General features: G+C 41.3%; 1 protein-coding gene and 1 long non-coding RNA gene across 6 annotated transcripts in view; both read left to right on the top strand.

The window, feature by feature from the left end:
- Positions 1-15935, top strand: part of ATP11C (ATPase phospholipid transporting 11C) — a 280762-nt gene that overhangs the window by 22415 nt on the left and 242412 nt on the right. The gene's annotated exons all lie outside the window — the stretch shown is intronic.
- The window catches only part of LOC118635727, a 52714-nt gene continuing 41248 nt past the window's right edge, over positions 4470-15935 (top strand). Inside the window, exon 1 of the long non-coding RNA XR_004960552.1 lies at positions 4470-4538. This is a non-coding gene — a long non-coding RNA (uncharacterized LOC118635727). The remainder of the gene's footprint in view (positions 4539-15935) is intronic.

The following is a 15935-nucleotide window of genomic DNA, read 5'->3' as shown; positions in this document are numbered from 1 at the left end:
GGTTGAATCTCCCAGGGGTGGGTGTCGGAGGCGGCTGCTTTTCCTCACAGCTCTGGGAAAGTGCACACTGGCCCCCCCCTTTTTTTTTTGTGGCCACAACTAAGAAAAGCTCAGAGTGCCCTCCAAATTCTGGGTGTCCCCACAGAGTTCTAGCCTAGTCTGCCCTCCCTCTACCGTAGCCCCCAGGTGATGGGCTGTGGCTATTTTAGTACTCTGTCCTGGCTCTCTGCACTGTGGAATGGGTTTGGTCTTTATTCCCCAAGGGCGCTGCTCACAATTAAGATGGCTGCTGTCTATGGGCTCCCAGCCCACTACCCTCTTGTGCCTCTGCAGATCCTACCAGTGTCCCCGGTTATATGATCCTGTCCTGCTACTTTTTTCTGAGGATTCGTCTTTATTTTAGTTGTCATTTCTGTTTGGTCCTGGAAGATCTTCTGTGTAGCTTCCATTCACTCCGCCTCCATTTTCACATCCTCTATGCCTATGTTGTGCACAGCTGGGTAGCACAGGCCTCTCTGATTCCCCTGCACCCTGCAGGTCCCGAGGTAACTGGATCGCACAATCCCTTTGGGGACTTGGCTCTATGCCTACCTTATGGGCTGCTGGGTCACACATACCTCTCTGGTGCTTCAGCACACTGCGGGTCCCTCGGTTAACTGGATGACACAGTCCCTGCTGGGTTGCACAGGCCTCTCTGTTGCTTCAGCACCCTGCAGGTCCTGTGGGTAACTAGATCGCACAGTCCCTGCTGGGTCGAACAGGCCTCTCTGGTGTTTCAGCATCCCGCAGGTCCTGCGGATAACTGGATGGTACAGTTCCTGCTGGGTTTCACAGGCCTCTCTGCTGCCCTCGCAACCTGCAAGTCCCATGGGCAGGCAGCTGGATCGCACCAGCCCCTCTCGGGCTCCTGCTCCCCACTGCTCTTGTGGGCTACTGGGTAGGAGAGGCCTCTCTGGTGCCCCTGCACCCTGTACGTCCCTGGGGCAGGCAGCTGGATCACACCAGTTCTTCTCTGGCTCCAGCTTTCCACTGCTTTTGTGAGCTGCTGGACTGCACAGGCCTATGTGGAGCCCCAGATCCTGCCACTGGTGGCTCGGGATTGTTCTCGCCCTGTGGGGCTCAACTCCTGCTCAGCTTTTGCTGTAGATTTTGGGGATGGGTCTAAGCTCATGGTCTGTGCTTCTGTTGCCTGGGGATGGATGTCTGCTCCCCAGCCTCTGTCGCTTGGAGTATATCTGGACTCTGATCGGGCTGCTGCTATGGAGGATGGTGCTGAGCTCCGGGTTGTCTTTGGTTTCTGAGACTGGCACCTTGGGAGCTCCACTACTGTGCACTGGTCTGTGTTGACACAGAGTATCCACTGGTCCAATGGTGCCAGGTGTGCTGGTGGGCTCAGGTGCTGGGCCCTAGCCGTTCCCACTGTTTCCTCCCAGGAAGACCTGGGATCTTCCAAAATGGTGGGACCTCCCCATGGCTCTTCAGGAGAAGCACCCTGAAGAGCCGCTTACCATGGTAGCGGACTGCTTCTGTCCACAGCACATGAACCTTCTGCTCCACATCTCTGCACTTCTCGGGTTTGGTCGTCCACCTTCACGTCCACTCACACTCTCTCACACACTAGTTCACTCTCTCACACACTCACCCTCCCTCTGGTCCTGCCTGCTGCCATCTTCCTAAAGCCACTCCTGAATTCTGGGTTGCAGGTTTGATCTCAGGCCCCAGTTGGGGTCATGCAGGAAGCACTCATTGATGTGTGTCTCTCCCATTGATGTTTCTTTCTCTCCTTCCTTGCCTTCCACTCTCTCTAAAAATAAGTAGAAAAATATCCTCAGGTGAGAATTAACAACAGTCAAAAATTCCATAGATTTCTGGATATTGATTTTGTATCCTACTATTTTGCTGAATTTATTTATTAAATCTAGTGGTTTTTTTGGGGAGTATTTAGGGTTTTCAATGAACAGTATCATGTCATCTGCAGATGACTGTTTCACTTCCTTCTTTTCAATTTGGGTACCTTTTATTTTCTGTTCTTGTTTGATCACTCTGGCTTAGACTTCCAGTACTATGTTGAATAAGAGTGGTGAAAGTGGGGATCCCTGTCTTAAAAGAAGTACTTCTAGTTTTGCCCATTGAGTATGATGTTGGTTGTAGGTTTGTCATATATGGTCTTTATTATGTTGAAGTATGACCTTTCATTCCCACTTTGCTGAGAGTTTTTAATGAAAAATGGGTGCTGGATTTTGTTAATGCTTTTTCTACATTTGATATGATCACGTGATTTTTTAAAAATATATTTTTATTGATTTTATAGAGAGAGGAAAGTAGATAAAGAGAAACATCAATGTGAGAAACATCAGTTGGTTGCCTCTTGTACGTACCCTACCAGGGGACCAAACCTGCAATCTGAGTATGTGACTTGACTGGGATTCAAACCAGTGATGTTTTAGTGCATGGGAAGATGCTTCACCAAATGAGCCACACTGGCGTGGGCTGATCACATGATTTTTATCCTTCACTTTGTTTGTATGATTTATCACATTTATTGATTTGCCAATATTGTAACAGCCTTGCTTCACTGGAGTAAATCCCTTTTGGTCATGGTGTATGAATTATTTAATGTATTGCTGGATCCAGTGTGCTAATAATATATTGAGAATTTTAGCATCTATGTTCAAGGATGTTGGCCTATATTTTTCTTTCTTTGTTGTGTCTTTATCAGACTTTGGAATTAGGATAATGCTGGCTTCATAAAAAGATCTTTTAAGTCTTCCTTCCTCTTGAATTTTTTGGAATAGTTTCAGGAGGACAGGTGTTAGTTCTTCTTGAGTGTTTGGTAAAATTCCGCTGTGAAGACATCCAATCCAGGACTTTTGTTTGCTGGGAGTTTTTTATTTTTATTTTTATTATTGCTTCAATTTCATTAGTTGTTATCAGTCTATTCAGCTTTTCTGATTCTTCCTCATTGAGTTTCTGAAGATTGTATGTTTCTAGGAATTTGTCAGTTTTGCCAAGGTTCTCCAATTTATTGGGATGTAATTAATTGTTCATAGTATTTTCGTATAATCATTTGTATTTCTGTGGTGTCAGTTGTTACTTTGCCTCTTTCATTTCTGATGTTATTTAATTCCGTCCTCTTTGTTTCTTGATGAGTCTCACTAAAGGTTTATCAATCTTGTTTATTTTTTCAGAGAACCACCTCTTGGTTTTTTAGATATTTTTTATTGTTTTTTGTTTGTTTGTTTGTTTGTTTGTTTTTTTAGTTTCTATGTCCCTTATTTCCTCTCTGATGTTTATGATTTCCTTCCCTCTAGTTACTCTGGGCTTTTCTTATTGTTCTCTTTCTAGTCTTTTAGTTGTAGGATTAGATTGTTTTTTTTTTTTGTTTTTTTTTTAGTTTTTTCTTGTTCTCTTGAGGTAGTCCTGTGATGCTATGAACTTCCCTCTTGGGACTGCTTTTATTGTGTCTCATAGATTGGGTTTTTTGTGTTCATTTTCATTTGTTTCAGAAAGTTTTTTATTTTTTCCTTGATCTCATTGGTAACCCATTTGTTGTTTAATAACATGCTATTTAGTCTCCATGTGTTGGAATGTTTTCGAGTTTAAAAAATTTTTTAATATGTTTTTATTGATTTTTTAATAGAGAAAGGAAAGGAGAGATAGAAACATCAATATGAGAGAGCAATATCGATTGACTGCCTCCTGTATGCCCCCACTGGAGATCGAGCCCACAACCTGGGCATGTTCTCTGACGGGAATCAAACCAGGACCACTCAGTCCATGGATCGATGCTCAGTCCAGTGAGCCACATCTGCGGGGCTTCATTTTTTTATTGTAGTTGATTTCTAGTTTCATGCCATTGTGATCTGTGAAGATGGTTGAGGTATTTCAATCTTATTGAACTTGTGGAGACTTAGTTTATGTCCTAACATGTGGTAAGTTTTTGATAATGTCCCATGTGCACTTGAGAAGAATGTATATTCTTTAGCTTTGGGATGAAATTTTCTGTAAATGTCAATTAAATCTATCTCTTCTAGTGTGTCATTTAAGGTTGTTGTTTCCTTGTTGATTTGTTGTTTAGAGAATCTATCCAGTGACATCGTTCCCTGCTATGACTATATTGCTGTCTATCTTTCTCTTAATGTCCTCCAAGAGCTTTTTCATATATTTTGGTGCTCCTATATTGGATGCATATATGTTTACTAGGATTACATTCTCTTGTTGGATTGTTACCTTTACCTTTGGTATTATGTCCCTCCCCGGCAAATACCACAGTTCCCAGACCTGACTTCTGGTGGTAAGGCTGTCCGTCCATCCCTGGTACTAAATAATCTTCAGCATCCTCCCCTTTATTGGTCATTCATAGAAAACTATAATTAACATACTGTCTTCAACTTCTAAAATTGTAAGTTAATTCATATTATTTTTATTAAATCTATGCATAAGCTAGTATTTTCTGTTGCCACCAGCACATCAAATCTTTGTTGAAAACCAAAACTGCCAGGTTAACTCTCCAAGAGTACATCTTTTGATTTTCCAAGGTAAGTGTGCATTATTTGGATTCAGGATACCATTTAGTATTTGATGCTTGGAATTTAAGATACTTTCCTTTCTTTCCACCCCATTTCCATCAGCTGGGTAGATACCAGTGGGGAGAAGGCAGAGAAAACCAGAGGAACTGATGATATTGAGATATTTGGAAGCAGTTTTATTGTGAAAAGAGCCTCAACCTTGTTAAAAAGGGTGAATGCAAATCCTAGTTCTATTATTTATTACCCAGCTTGGGAAACTGGGCAATGTAGTTCATATATATCAAAGTGTGTCTCAAAATGTGGTTCTTGGACTCATTGCATAAGAATCATTTGGGATGTTTATTATAAATACAGGTTCCTGGGCCTCGTGCCTACTCAATTCCAATTTCATGTGGTAGGTCCCAGGAAACTGCATTTTTATCAAGCATTCCAGATGGTTCTGTGGTTCACTAAAGTTTGAGAATGCCCATATATAATAAATACTGCAATATTTATTTTCTGTGTATACTGTACACCTCTCTGAACTTTACTTTCTTTACCTGTAGAATGAACATAATAATACCTGCTTCACAAGGTTGTTGGAAAGATATTTGGTAGACTGTTCAACACTACCAAGTGTGTCAGAAGTCCCGCAAACCATTATCAGGTTAAATGATTTACTGGCAGCATTCACAGGACTCAGCATTATAGTTACACTCATAGTTAGGACTTATTACAGCAAAAGGATAGAAAGCAAAGTTCACAAAGGGAAAAGGCACATTGGGGCCAAATTGAGAGCAAATCAGGCACAGCTTCCAACAGTCCTGTCCCACTACAGTCATACTGGTTGTTTTTAATTTCTCCTGTAATGAGTTGTGATACTTTGTGTGACATGCTGTCTACCAAGGAAGCTAATCAGAGAGAGCCTCAGTGCCCAGAGTTTTTACTGGGAGCTGGTTACATAGACACCCAATGCCTGGTATGTGTCAAAATTCTAGACATTAGTAAGGAAAATAGGTATTTAGCATAACTCATATTGTTTGCACAAACAGTTTATGCACACTGAGCTACTCTTATCAGTTAGGGTGTTAGTCACCTTTCCAAAATCCAAGTCCTCAGGCACCAGTTGGGTATCAACCTTGCAAGCAGGGCTTTTTAAGAATAGCTGTTTCTGTCCTGGCTGGTTTGGCTCAGCGATTAGAGCATCGGCCTGCTGTCCAGAGAGACCTGGGTTTGGTTCCTGCTAAGGGCGCCTACCTCGGTTGCAGTTTGTCCCCAGCCCTGGTTGGTTGTGCAGATGACAACCACTTGATGTGTCCCTCTCATGGCGATGTTTCTCTCTCGCTCTTCCTCTCTCTCCCTCCCACTCTGTCTGAACAAAAAGTGGAAAAATGTCCTCGGGTGAGGGAAAAAAAAAAGAATAGCTGTTTGTGTCCTGGCTGGTTTAGCTTAGCGGTTAGAGTGCCAGCTCGCGGACCAATGAGAAGTGGGTTTGATTCCAGTTAAGGGCATGTACCTCTGTTGCAGTTCGTCCCTGGACCTGGCTGAGGTTGTGTGGGAGGCAGCCTGTCGGTGTATCCCTCTCATGTGTATTTTTCTCCCTCTCTCCCTCTCTCCCACTCTATCTGAAGATAAATAGAAAAATATCCTTGGGTGAGGATTTAAAAAAAAAAAAAAGAATAGCTGTCTCAGGCCTGTTATGTTAACTCTGTCCTACACACTAATCTTATGAAACACTGGTATTATTCATTGAGGGGAATTACTTGCCCGTGGTCATTAAGCTAATCAGCAAAGCTGAGATTGAGAATTTCAGCAGTCACTGCCTTCTTTTCATTGCTGCACATCGCCATGATTCTGGCATTCCTTTTTAGGGTATTGCACACATTTATGTTTGTCACTTGCAGCAGAAGAGCAGCCTGCTGGTGGTAAATTGATGCACCCAGTGGGGGAGCCAGGAAGTATTGATGTTTCTGCCAGTTTAGCGCCAATACTTGCTGGTTTCCTCTCTGGAGCATCACCAGGTTCATGAATTTTCATTTTTTTCTGACTTTTGGACTTTTGCTGCTGCCCTCAGCACTCCTTGTGCCATGCATTTACCCATAGTTTCAACACTCATTGCATCATTACTTCATCTTATTCTATACATGGCTAACTGTTAGCTCATAGGCAGCTGATTTTAAAATCTTTTTGTGAAACACAAGTCCAAACAGAAGGCATACTGAATAGTATTTAGTCAAGGATGACTGTATAGGAAAAACTGCCAAAAGGAAAAAAATCTGTGGACTAATAAATGAATTTTATAGCAACATTTATAAATAGTGCTTTATTCCAGGATTGTTTTTTTGAGTTTTATAGCAATGGAAAACCCCAGGGATATCACTGGTTATTTTTAAGTGTCTGCCTTTTTTACTGTCATCTAAAAGGGAAATTAAAACTCTTATGATTTGGGTAGGGAATAAATTAGAAAATCATACTGGAAAATGCTCTAATCCTACAGATCAACAGGTAGCAGAAGCCAGGAGGGAACTGTCACAAATAAGTAATAGCTGGGTAGAGCAGATTGTCTAAATTACACCTGTTGTCTAAACTCTGGGAGTGTTCTTTAAGCTTCACACATAACGCAGTAATATGGATTAAGGGGTTTATAGTATAGTGCACAATTTACTTTGGCTTCTTTTTTTTTAATCCTCACTTGAGGACATTTCTCCACTTTTTGTTCAGATAGAGAGGGAGGGAGGGAGGGAGGGGGAGAGAGAGAGAGAGAGAAACATTGACGTGAAAGGGACACATTGAGTGGCTGCTGCCTGCACGACCCAACCAGGGCCAGGGACAAACCGCAACGGAGGTACAGTACGTGCCCTTAGTGGGAACTGAACCTGGGTCTCCCTGGACCACAGGCTGATGCTCTAAATGCTGAGCCAAATGGGTCAAGGCTACTTTGGCTTCTTTTCTGAAAACATTCATATGAATCATAAGCTTCCTTTTAACATTCTTATGCTACTTGGTGCTACAGAAGTATGTAAGGCATAGCCTTGCTCTCTAGTAGTTTTCACACTATTAGAGACAAAGGAGAACACACAGGATCAGCCTTCTCAAAAGGCAGTGAGTGGGTCATCACTGCTATCCTTTTGAAGGCACACACAGTAAGTGCAGCATGCATTCAGAAGAAAGCACTCAATCTCCCTCTGGCCCCAGTGGCTGGGGGAGGAATTTACGGAGGAGATAGCATGTAAACTAGGTGATGGGGAACCCAAAGGACTGAAGTTCGTGGGATTAGAAGGAATGGACAACCTCATTACAGTTGGACACAATTACCTAAGCAGCTGGGTAGTTATTGCTTATGGCACTTGTAGCAGGGGAAACAGTTGATCTAGAGTGCATAGGTTTGAACTCTAAATGCAGCAGAAAGAACGAAACCTTGATCTTCAATGCCTTATGTTTGCTTTGGTGAAATGTACACTTTAAAAAAGGGAGCACTAACATCAAAACGGAAAGGCTACCCACTGTATGGGAGAGCATAATTGCCAATGATATATCAGATAAGGGGTTAATTTCCAATACATATAGAGTGCTCATACAACTCCACAAAAGGAAGACAAAGAACCCAATTAAAAAATGGGCAGAGGAACTAAATAGATACCTTTCCAAACAGGACATACAAATGGCTAAGAAACATATGAAGAAATGCTCATCATCACTAATCATCAGAGAGATGCAAATCAAAACAACAATGAGGTATCACCTCACACCTGTCAGAATGGCCGCCATCAACAAATCATCAAACAACAAGTGTTGGCGAGGGTGTGGAGAAAAGGGGACTCTAGTACACTGCTGGTGGGAATGCAGACTGGTGCAGCCGCTATGGAAAACAATATGGTGTCACCTCAAAAAATTAAAAATTGAACTTCCATTTGACCCAGTGATCCCACTTCTAGGAATATACCCTAATAAGCATAAAACACCAATCAGAAAGAATATATGTACCCCATCTTTGTAGCAGCACTATTTACAATTGCTAAGATCTGGAAACAGCCCAAGTGTCCATCAGTAGATGAATGGATCAAAAAGCTGTGGTACATATACACAATGGAGTACTATGCAGGTGTAAGAAAGAAAGATCTCTTATCCTTTGAGACTACATGGAGGGACCTTGAAAGTATCATCTTAAGTGAAACAAGCCAAACAGAGAAAGACAAGTTTCATATGATCTCACTTATTTGTGGAATATAATGAACATAACAGTTTGAGGAATGGGGTAGTCCCAGAGACGCGGAAGCGGGGTACAGACTGACAGTCCCCTAAAGAGGGGGGAGGTGGGGGAGGGATGAACCACAGAACTTATATGCATGTATGCATGAACAGTGGACATGGACAACAATCTGGGGAAGGGGCAGGGAGGGAGGGGGAGGGGGGAATCAGTGGGGGAAAAAGGAGAAACATCTGTAACAAAAATTAATCAATAAAATAAATAAATAATAAAAAAATAAATTTTAAAAATTAAAAAAAAATAAAATAAAATAAAAAAGGGAGCACTGAAAATGGACATCAGGTGGCTTTCTGTCTCCAAAGTAGTAGCTAAAGGAATCTTCCTGCAAATGCTCTTTTCTGAAATTGTGACTCCAATGATTGTGTTCAATCTTTTGATTTGATGCAGGAATAGTAAGGCAGGAACTGGGATGGACTAAGCATTTGGGGGTAATATTTCATGACACTGCTTTATATAATATTAAATGACTAGTTATTTAGTTGTCCTGCTTACATAATAAGTGCACACTTTCAGAAATCATTGCCAAATCCAATGAAGTTTTCTCATAGTGTTTTTTTTTTTTTTAAATCATTTTAAGCCTTATATTTTGGTTTTTAGTCAATCTTGAATTGATTTTCAAGTATACTGTAAGGTAAGGGTCCAACTTCATTCTTTTGCATGTGGTATTCAGTCTTCCCACATGTTGAAGAGACTGTTTTCCCCATTGTCGAAGATCATTTGACCATGTATCTGAGAGTTTATTTTGGGACTCTATTCTATTCCATTGACCTATATGTCTGTCTTTATGCTAGTACTACATTATTTTCATTACTGTAGCTTTGTACTATGTTAATAATTCAGAAAGTGTGAAGCTCAACTTTGTTCTTTTTTGGATTATTTTGGCTATTCAGGGTCCCTAGAGATTCTATATGGATTTTAGGATGAATTTTTCTATTTTTGCAAAAGTCTTCCTCATTTTTTTTTGTTCCATCTGCCACAGGACCTTTGTATATATCATTTCCCGTGTCAGGTAAACTTCTCTATTGTAATCAGTTGCCTGAACTCTTATTCATCTCTCAGAGCTCAGCTTACACATCACTTTCCCAAGGAAGCTGTCCCTTACCCTTCCTTCATAGTGTCAGGTTCCCAGGTTCTCATAGCACTATGAACCTTTCCTTTGCATTCTTTATATAATATATTTGTTTGCTAATTTATTTAGTATCAGGCTTGTACATAGTAAGTTCCATGAAGATAAGAAGTGACCATTTTTGCTTATTGCTGTTGCTGATGCATCAGTGCCTGACATAGTATATGCTCAATAAATATTTGCTTAATGAACGAAATATGATTTCTATCTGTATTTCCTTTTTTAAACTTATCTTTATTGTTGAATGTATTACAGATGTCTCTTCTTTCCCCCCTAATAACCCCCTCCACCATGCTGCTACCCTCCTCCTGCCTTCCCCACACTGTTGTTTGTGTCCATTGGTTATTATGCATTTAAGTTCTTTGGTTTATCTCTTCCCACCTTCTCCCCCCTTCCCTTTGAGGTTTGCCAGGCTAGCAACCAATTTGTGTTTCGTAATTCCTTCACCTTTTTCACCCATTCCCTCAACCCCTTCTCATCTGGCAACCAACAAAAAGTTCTCTATATCTATGAGTCTCTTTCTGTTCTGCTTGCTCATTTTGTTTGTAGATTCAATTTTTGTTAGATATGTTCTTATTGCCATTTCATTGTTCATATTTTGAATCTTCTTTTTGTTCAAGATGACCCATCAACATTTCATATAATACTGGTTTAGTGGTGATAAACTCCTTTAGCTTTTTCTTGTTTGGGAAACTCTTTATATATCCCTTGATTCTAAATGACAGCTTTGTAGGATAGAGTAATCTTGTTTGTAGGTTCTTGCTTTTTATCACCCTGAATATTTCTTGCCACTCCCTTCTGTCCTGCAAAGTTTCTTTTGAGAAATCAGCTGGCAGTCTTATGGGAGCTCCCTTGTTGGTAACTAACCACTTTTCTCTTGCTGCTTTTAAGATTCTCTCCTTGTCTTTAACCTTTTGCATTTTGATGATGATGTGTCTTGGTGTGGGCCTCTTTGGATTCATCTTGTTTGGGACTCTGTGCTTCCTGGACTTGTATGTCTGTTTCCTTCACCAAGTAAGGAAGTTTTCTGTCATTATTTTTTCAAACAGGTTTTCAATTTCTTGCTCACTCTCTTCTCCTTGTGGCACCCTCATGATGTGAATGTTGGTACACTTGAAGTTGTCCCAGAGGCTCCTTACACTGTCCTCATGTATTTGGATTCTTTTTTCTTTTGCTGTTCTGATTGGGTGTTTTTTGCTTCCTTATATTGCAAATCAGTGGTTTGCTTCTTGGCTTCACCTACTCTACTATTAATTCCCTGTAAATTATTCTTTATTGCAGTTAGTGCAGTCTTCATTTCTGACTGTGTTTTCTTCATTTATGACTGGTCCTTTTTATGCTCTTGAAGACTTCACTAAGTTCATTGAGCATCCTTATAACCAGTGTTTTGATCTCTGCATCTGTTAGATCGCTAATGTCCATTTAGTTTAGTTTTTTTTTTCTTGAAGTTTTGTTCTGTTCTTTCATTTGGGACATGTTTCTTGTCTCCTCATTTTCGCTGCCTCCCTGTGTTTCTTTCTATGTATTAGGTAGAGTTGCTATGTCTTCTAGGCTTCCTATGGTGGCCCATTGTAGTAGGTGTCCTGTAGGGTCCAGTGGCACAGCCTTCTTGATCACCTCAGCTGTGCCCTTGAGGTGCACCCCTTGTGTGGACTGTACCCCCTGCTGTTGTAATTGAGTCTTGATTGCTGTTGGCACATCCATGGGAGGGATTTACTCAGGCTGATCAGCTGCATGGACTGGCTGTGCACACTGACCACTGACCTTTGACTTCTTTGGAGGATCAGATGTGCAGGGGCCCACTACACAAAGCAAGACTTACTTCAGCAGGGCTCTGGTACCCACTGAGTCGACTCCTTGAGTGTGTTGCTTGTGGAGGTGGTCCGAAGCTGTCCACTGGGTGTTCTGGCTCTGGGGCAAGGTCAGTCACTGCCTGTGTTCTGCCCAAAGCCACTAGACATAAGCTACAAAGTGATCTGCAGGTAGCTGCTTCTTGTGCTAGTCTTGGAGGTGGCCAGGCAAAGCCAAGTTGTGAACCAAGGCTGGCTGTTCCTAGTGCAGTGCCAGAGGCCCCTTAGAAATATGGGACTTGCTGAGGCCAGATGCTCCTTTTTTGAGAGAATTTAGGAAAATCTGAAACAAGATCCAAGATAGGCTATTGTATAGTAAAGCCACTGGAAACAGCTTGGGTGAGCCTGAAAGTTGGATGGAGCAGGGCCTCAGGGAATCACCAGGGTGGAGCAAACAGCATGAGCCAGGTTTCTGGGGTTCCAGATATGGCAGTAGTCTGTAGACCCTATGAGGGAAGGGCTCACCAAAGGAAAAATGATCTCCTCAGGCATGTCTGTTTTGGAGAAAGCTGCCCTATAGCTCTCGCCCCAAAGCCAAACCACTTTCTTCCCTGTATGTCTCTGGTGTCTTTCAAGTTGCCTCCCCCATGCTGGAGCCTGGAGGGTGCGAATCCGAGTAAGTCCCTGCGTGGGCCATTTTAAAGGTACTGCCTGGGACTCCAGCAGCCTCAGTTCCCACTGGATTTTACAGCCATAAGTTATGGGGACTTCTCTTTCTGGCACTGGAACCCTGAGCTGGGGACCCCTCACTCCTCAGGGAGGATTTTTACAACCGAGGGATCCCTTCTAATTTTTATCTGCCACAGGTGGGTGTGGGAGCAGCCTGTCTCTGCCTCTCTTACCAGTCTCCATGTGGCTTCTTTAATTTTATAGTTGTAGTACTTCCATTCAGGATGATTTCAGGTGGTTTTGAATGATGGTTCTGTAGTTTAATTGTAATTTTCATGTGGTTGTGGTAGGAGGTGAGTACTGTGTTTACCTATGCTGCCATCTTTTCTATCTGTATTTCTAATCTTATTTATAATCATAGAGTTGTAGAGCTTGAATGAGAGATCAAATTGTTCAGTCTTTAGACATCACTGTTGTGTTCAGTGAATAAAATGATCTTTGCTTATTCTTCAGAAATGAAGCCATTTACTCTAGACTTACATGCTGTGTTTTGTAATATACACATCATATCTCTTCATTATGTTTTTAGGTATTTAATATTCTCTGATGTAGTTATAAGTAACTTTTTATGTTTATGGGTCTCAGCATTGTTGTGCACATATTCATTCACATCATTGACTTTCTTGAGAATTTGCTCCTTTATAGTTTCTCACTTCACTATAAATAACATGAAGTATTTACTGATTTAAGTATTTTTTATTGTCTTTGGATAACTATTTATCTGCATATTTTACACATACTTTATTTTTAAATTAAAAAAAGTTATGTTGTGGTATGAGCACTTTATTTATTATTTTTAGTACTTTTGATATTATTTTTTTGTGAATTTATTGTAGTTTTACTGGTTACCAGATATTCAGAAATGATAGTGGTGTCTCTTTTAAGCCATTAATACATGAGGATGGAAATGATCTTTTTTATATGGATCAAAGTTTGAAATGAGATTTCTTTTTTATCTTTTTTTTTATCCTCACCCGAGGACATTTTTCCATTCTTTGTTCAGGTAGAGTGGGAGGGAGAGAGAGGAACAGAGAGAGAGAGAGAGAGAGAGAGAAACATCGATGTGAAAGGAACACATCGAGTGGCTGCCACCCGCACAACCCACCAGGGCCGGGGACAAACTGCAACCGAGGTACGCGCCCTTAGCGGGAACCGAACCCGGGTCTCTCAAGACTGCAGGCCGATGCTCTAACCGCTGAGCCAAACCGGCCAGGGCTACAGTGGAATTTTTTTTAAACTATTTTCTATTGAATTTTTTAAATGCTGTTACTCTTCAGATCTCCATCTATTGATTGGTTATTGGACTATACTCTGCCCCAAACTTCAGTTTCCTCTTTATTAGTAACGATTGTGAACTAAATTGTCTATACTTTGGGAACAGTGATAAGCTTTAGTAAGTGTTGTTCATGCTATTTATGGGCTTTAAATTTTTTTTTTCTTTATTGATTTTAGAGAGAGAGGAAGGGAGAGGGAGAGAGAGGTAGAAACATCAATGAGAGAGAACATCACATGGCCATCTCCTGCATTCCCCTCACTGGGGATCGGGCCCACAACCTGGGCATGTTCCCTGACCGGGAATCGAACTGGTGACCTCCTGGTGTATGGGTTGACGCTCAACCACTAAACCACACTGGCCGGGCAATGCGCCTTTAATAGTGCTGTGCTTTTTTGTTTTACACTGACCTGAATGATGGGGGATCAAATGTAGACCCCATACCTTTGTTATTACTATGCCCTAGAGTTAAACTCAACTCTGGTTATATTAACTTCTCAGCTAACAACTCTAATGGTGGAGAGCATATTTTGATCATGCTACAATATTATGGGCAGCCTTCCTGGGGAGCAGCACCGCTGTCTTTGCTAGTGGCCACCTTACAAAGACACATCTTTATCTTTTTTAAAAAATTTTTTTCTTTATTGATTTTAGAGAGAGAGGAAGGGAGAGGGAGAGAGAGATAGAAACATCGATGAGCGAGAACATCGATTGGCCGCCTCCTGCATGCTCCCCGACGGGGATCTGGCCCATAACCTGGGCATGTGTCCTGACCAGGAATCGAACTGGTGACCTCTTGGTGCATGGGTGGATGCTCAACCACTGAGCCACACTGGCTGGACACACTTCTTTATTGTTACTCATGAACACAGTTAGCTAACAATGACAGACAGAGAAGCAGCTCTTTGACTGAGTGACAGGTCCTAGGAGACAGTAGGAGGCAGTAAGTAGATAATTCATATGTATATATTTGAGAACCAATAGTATTGTGGAGCAGAATTGAGTACTTGCTATGTTTTATTATAGACGATGATTCAACCAAAGGATAATGGCCATAGCAAATGAGTAGCTTCATAAAATGGAATTCTATTTTCTTAAAATAAATCTATTTTAAGCAAAAATGAGAAAAAGAGAGAAAGAACACATTGATGTGGACAACACTGTGGTGATTGCAGACTGTAGATGGGGAAGGGTTGGAGGTGGAAGAGAGTATATGGGGGATAAATGGCATGGGAAAAATAAAAGGTCTCCTTGGCTGGGTGGCTCAATTTGTTAGAGCATCGTCCTGTACACCTAAAAGGGAGTGGGTTTAATTCCTGGTCAAAGCATATACCTACCTTGCGGGTTCAGGGACGGGTTTGATTTATGGTCAGATGTTTCTCTCTCACATTGATGTTCAGTTCCCCCTGCCCTGTTTCTCTCTCTCTGAAGGTTAATAAACATATCCTTAGGTGAGAATTTTTTTTTTTGCCCCTCACCCAAGGACATTTTTCCATTTTTGTTTGAGAGTGGGAGGCAGAGAGAGAGAGAGAGAGAGAGAGAGAGAGAGAGAGAGAGAGACATCGATGTGAAAGGGACACATTGAGTGGTTGCCTCCCGCATAACCCCATCAGGGCCGGGGATGAATTGCAATGAGGTACATGCCCTTAACCGGAATTGAACCGGCAACTCATTGGTCCGTGGGCCGATGCTCTAATCACTGAGCCAAACTGGCCAGTGCATCAAGTGAGAATATTTTTCAAAATGTCATCATTTTTTGTTACTTTAGGTTGGACCCTAGACCTTGATGAAAAGTATCAGTGGAATATATATCGCTGTTTAGAAATGTAAAACAATGCTATTAAAATATTATTGTGCAAATTTAGACATATTACTTATCAAAGATACTAACGAAGGCATTGTAATAAAAATGAAATCAAATCAGAAAACATATTAATGGATTTATAGAATTCATGTTTGGAATTAATAATTTAAGTAGTCATGAAATTCCTGTTCCCTTAAAATTTGTCTCTTTAGTTCCTAACATATACTTAGCACTGGGAAAGTTTTTTGAGGTGTGGAAATAGAAACTTCTCTGTTATGGTTCCTCTACTAATCAGAAGCATAGCCTTAGGAAAATCACTTTCCATTTATTTATTTCCTCACCCAAGGGTATTTTTTTCCATTTATATTCAGATAGAGTGGGAGGGAGGGAGGGAAGGAGAGAGAGAAACATTGATGTAAGAGAGACACATGGACAGGA

Source organism: Molossus molossus, unplaced genomic scaffold (genome assembly GCF_014108415.1).
Source record: "Molossus molossus isolate mMolMol1 unplaced genomic scaffold, mMolMol1.p scaffold_m16_p_2, whole genome shotgun sequence".
Classification (NCBI taxonomy): Eukaryota; Metazoa; Chordata; class Mammalia; order Chiroptera; family Molossidae; genus Molossus; species Molossus molossus.
The sequence above is the reverse complement of the archived record's forward strand: the minus strand, read 5'-3'. Positions and strand labels throughout refer to the sequence as shown.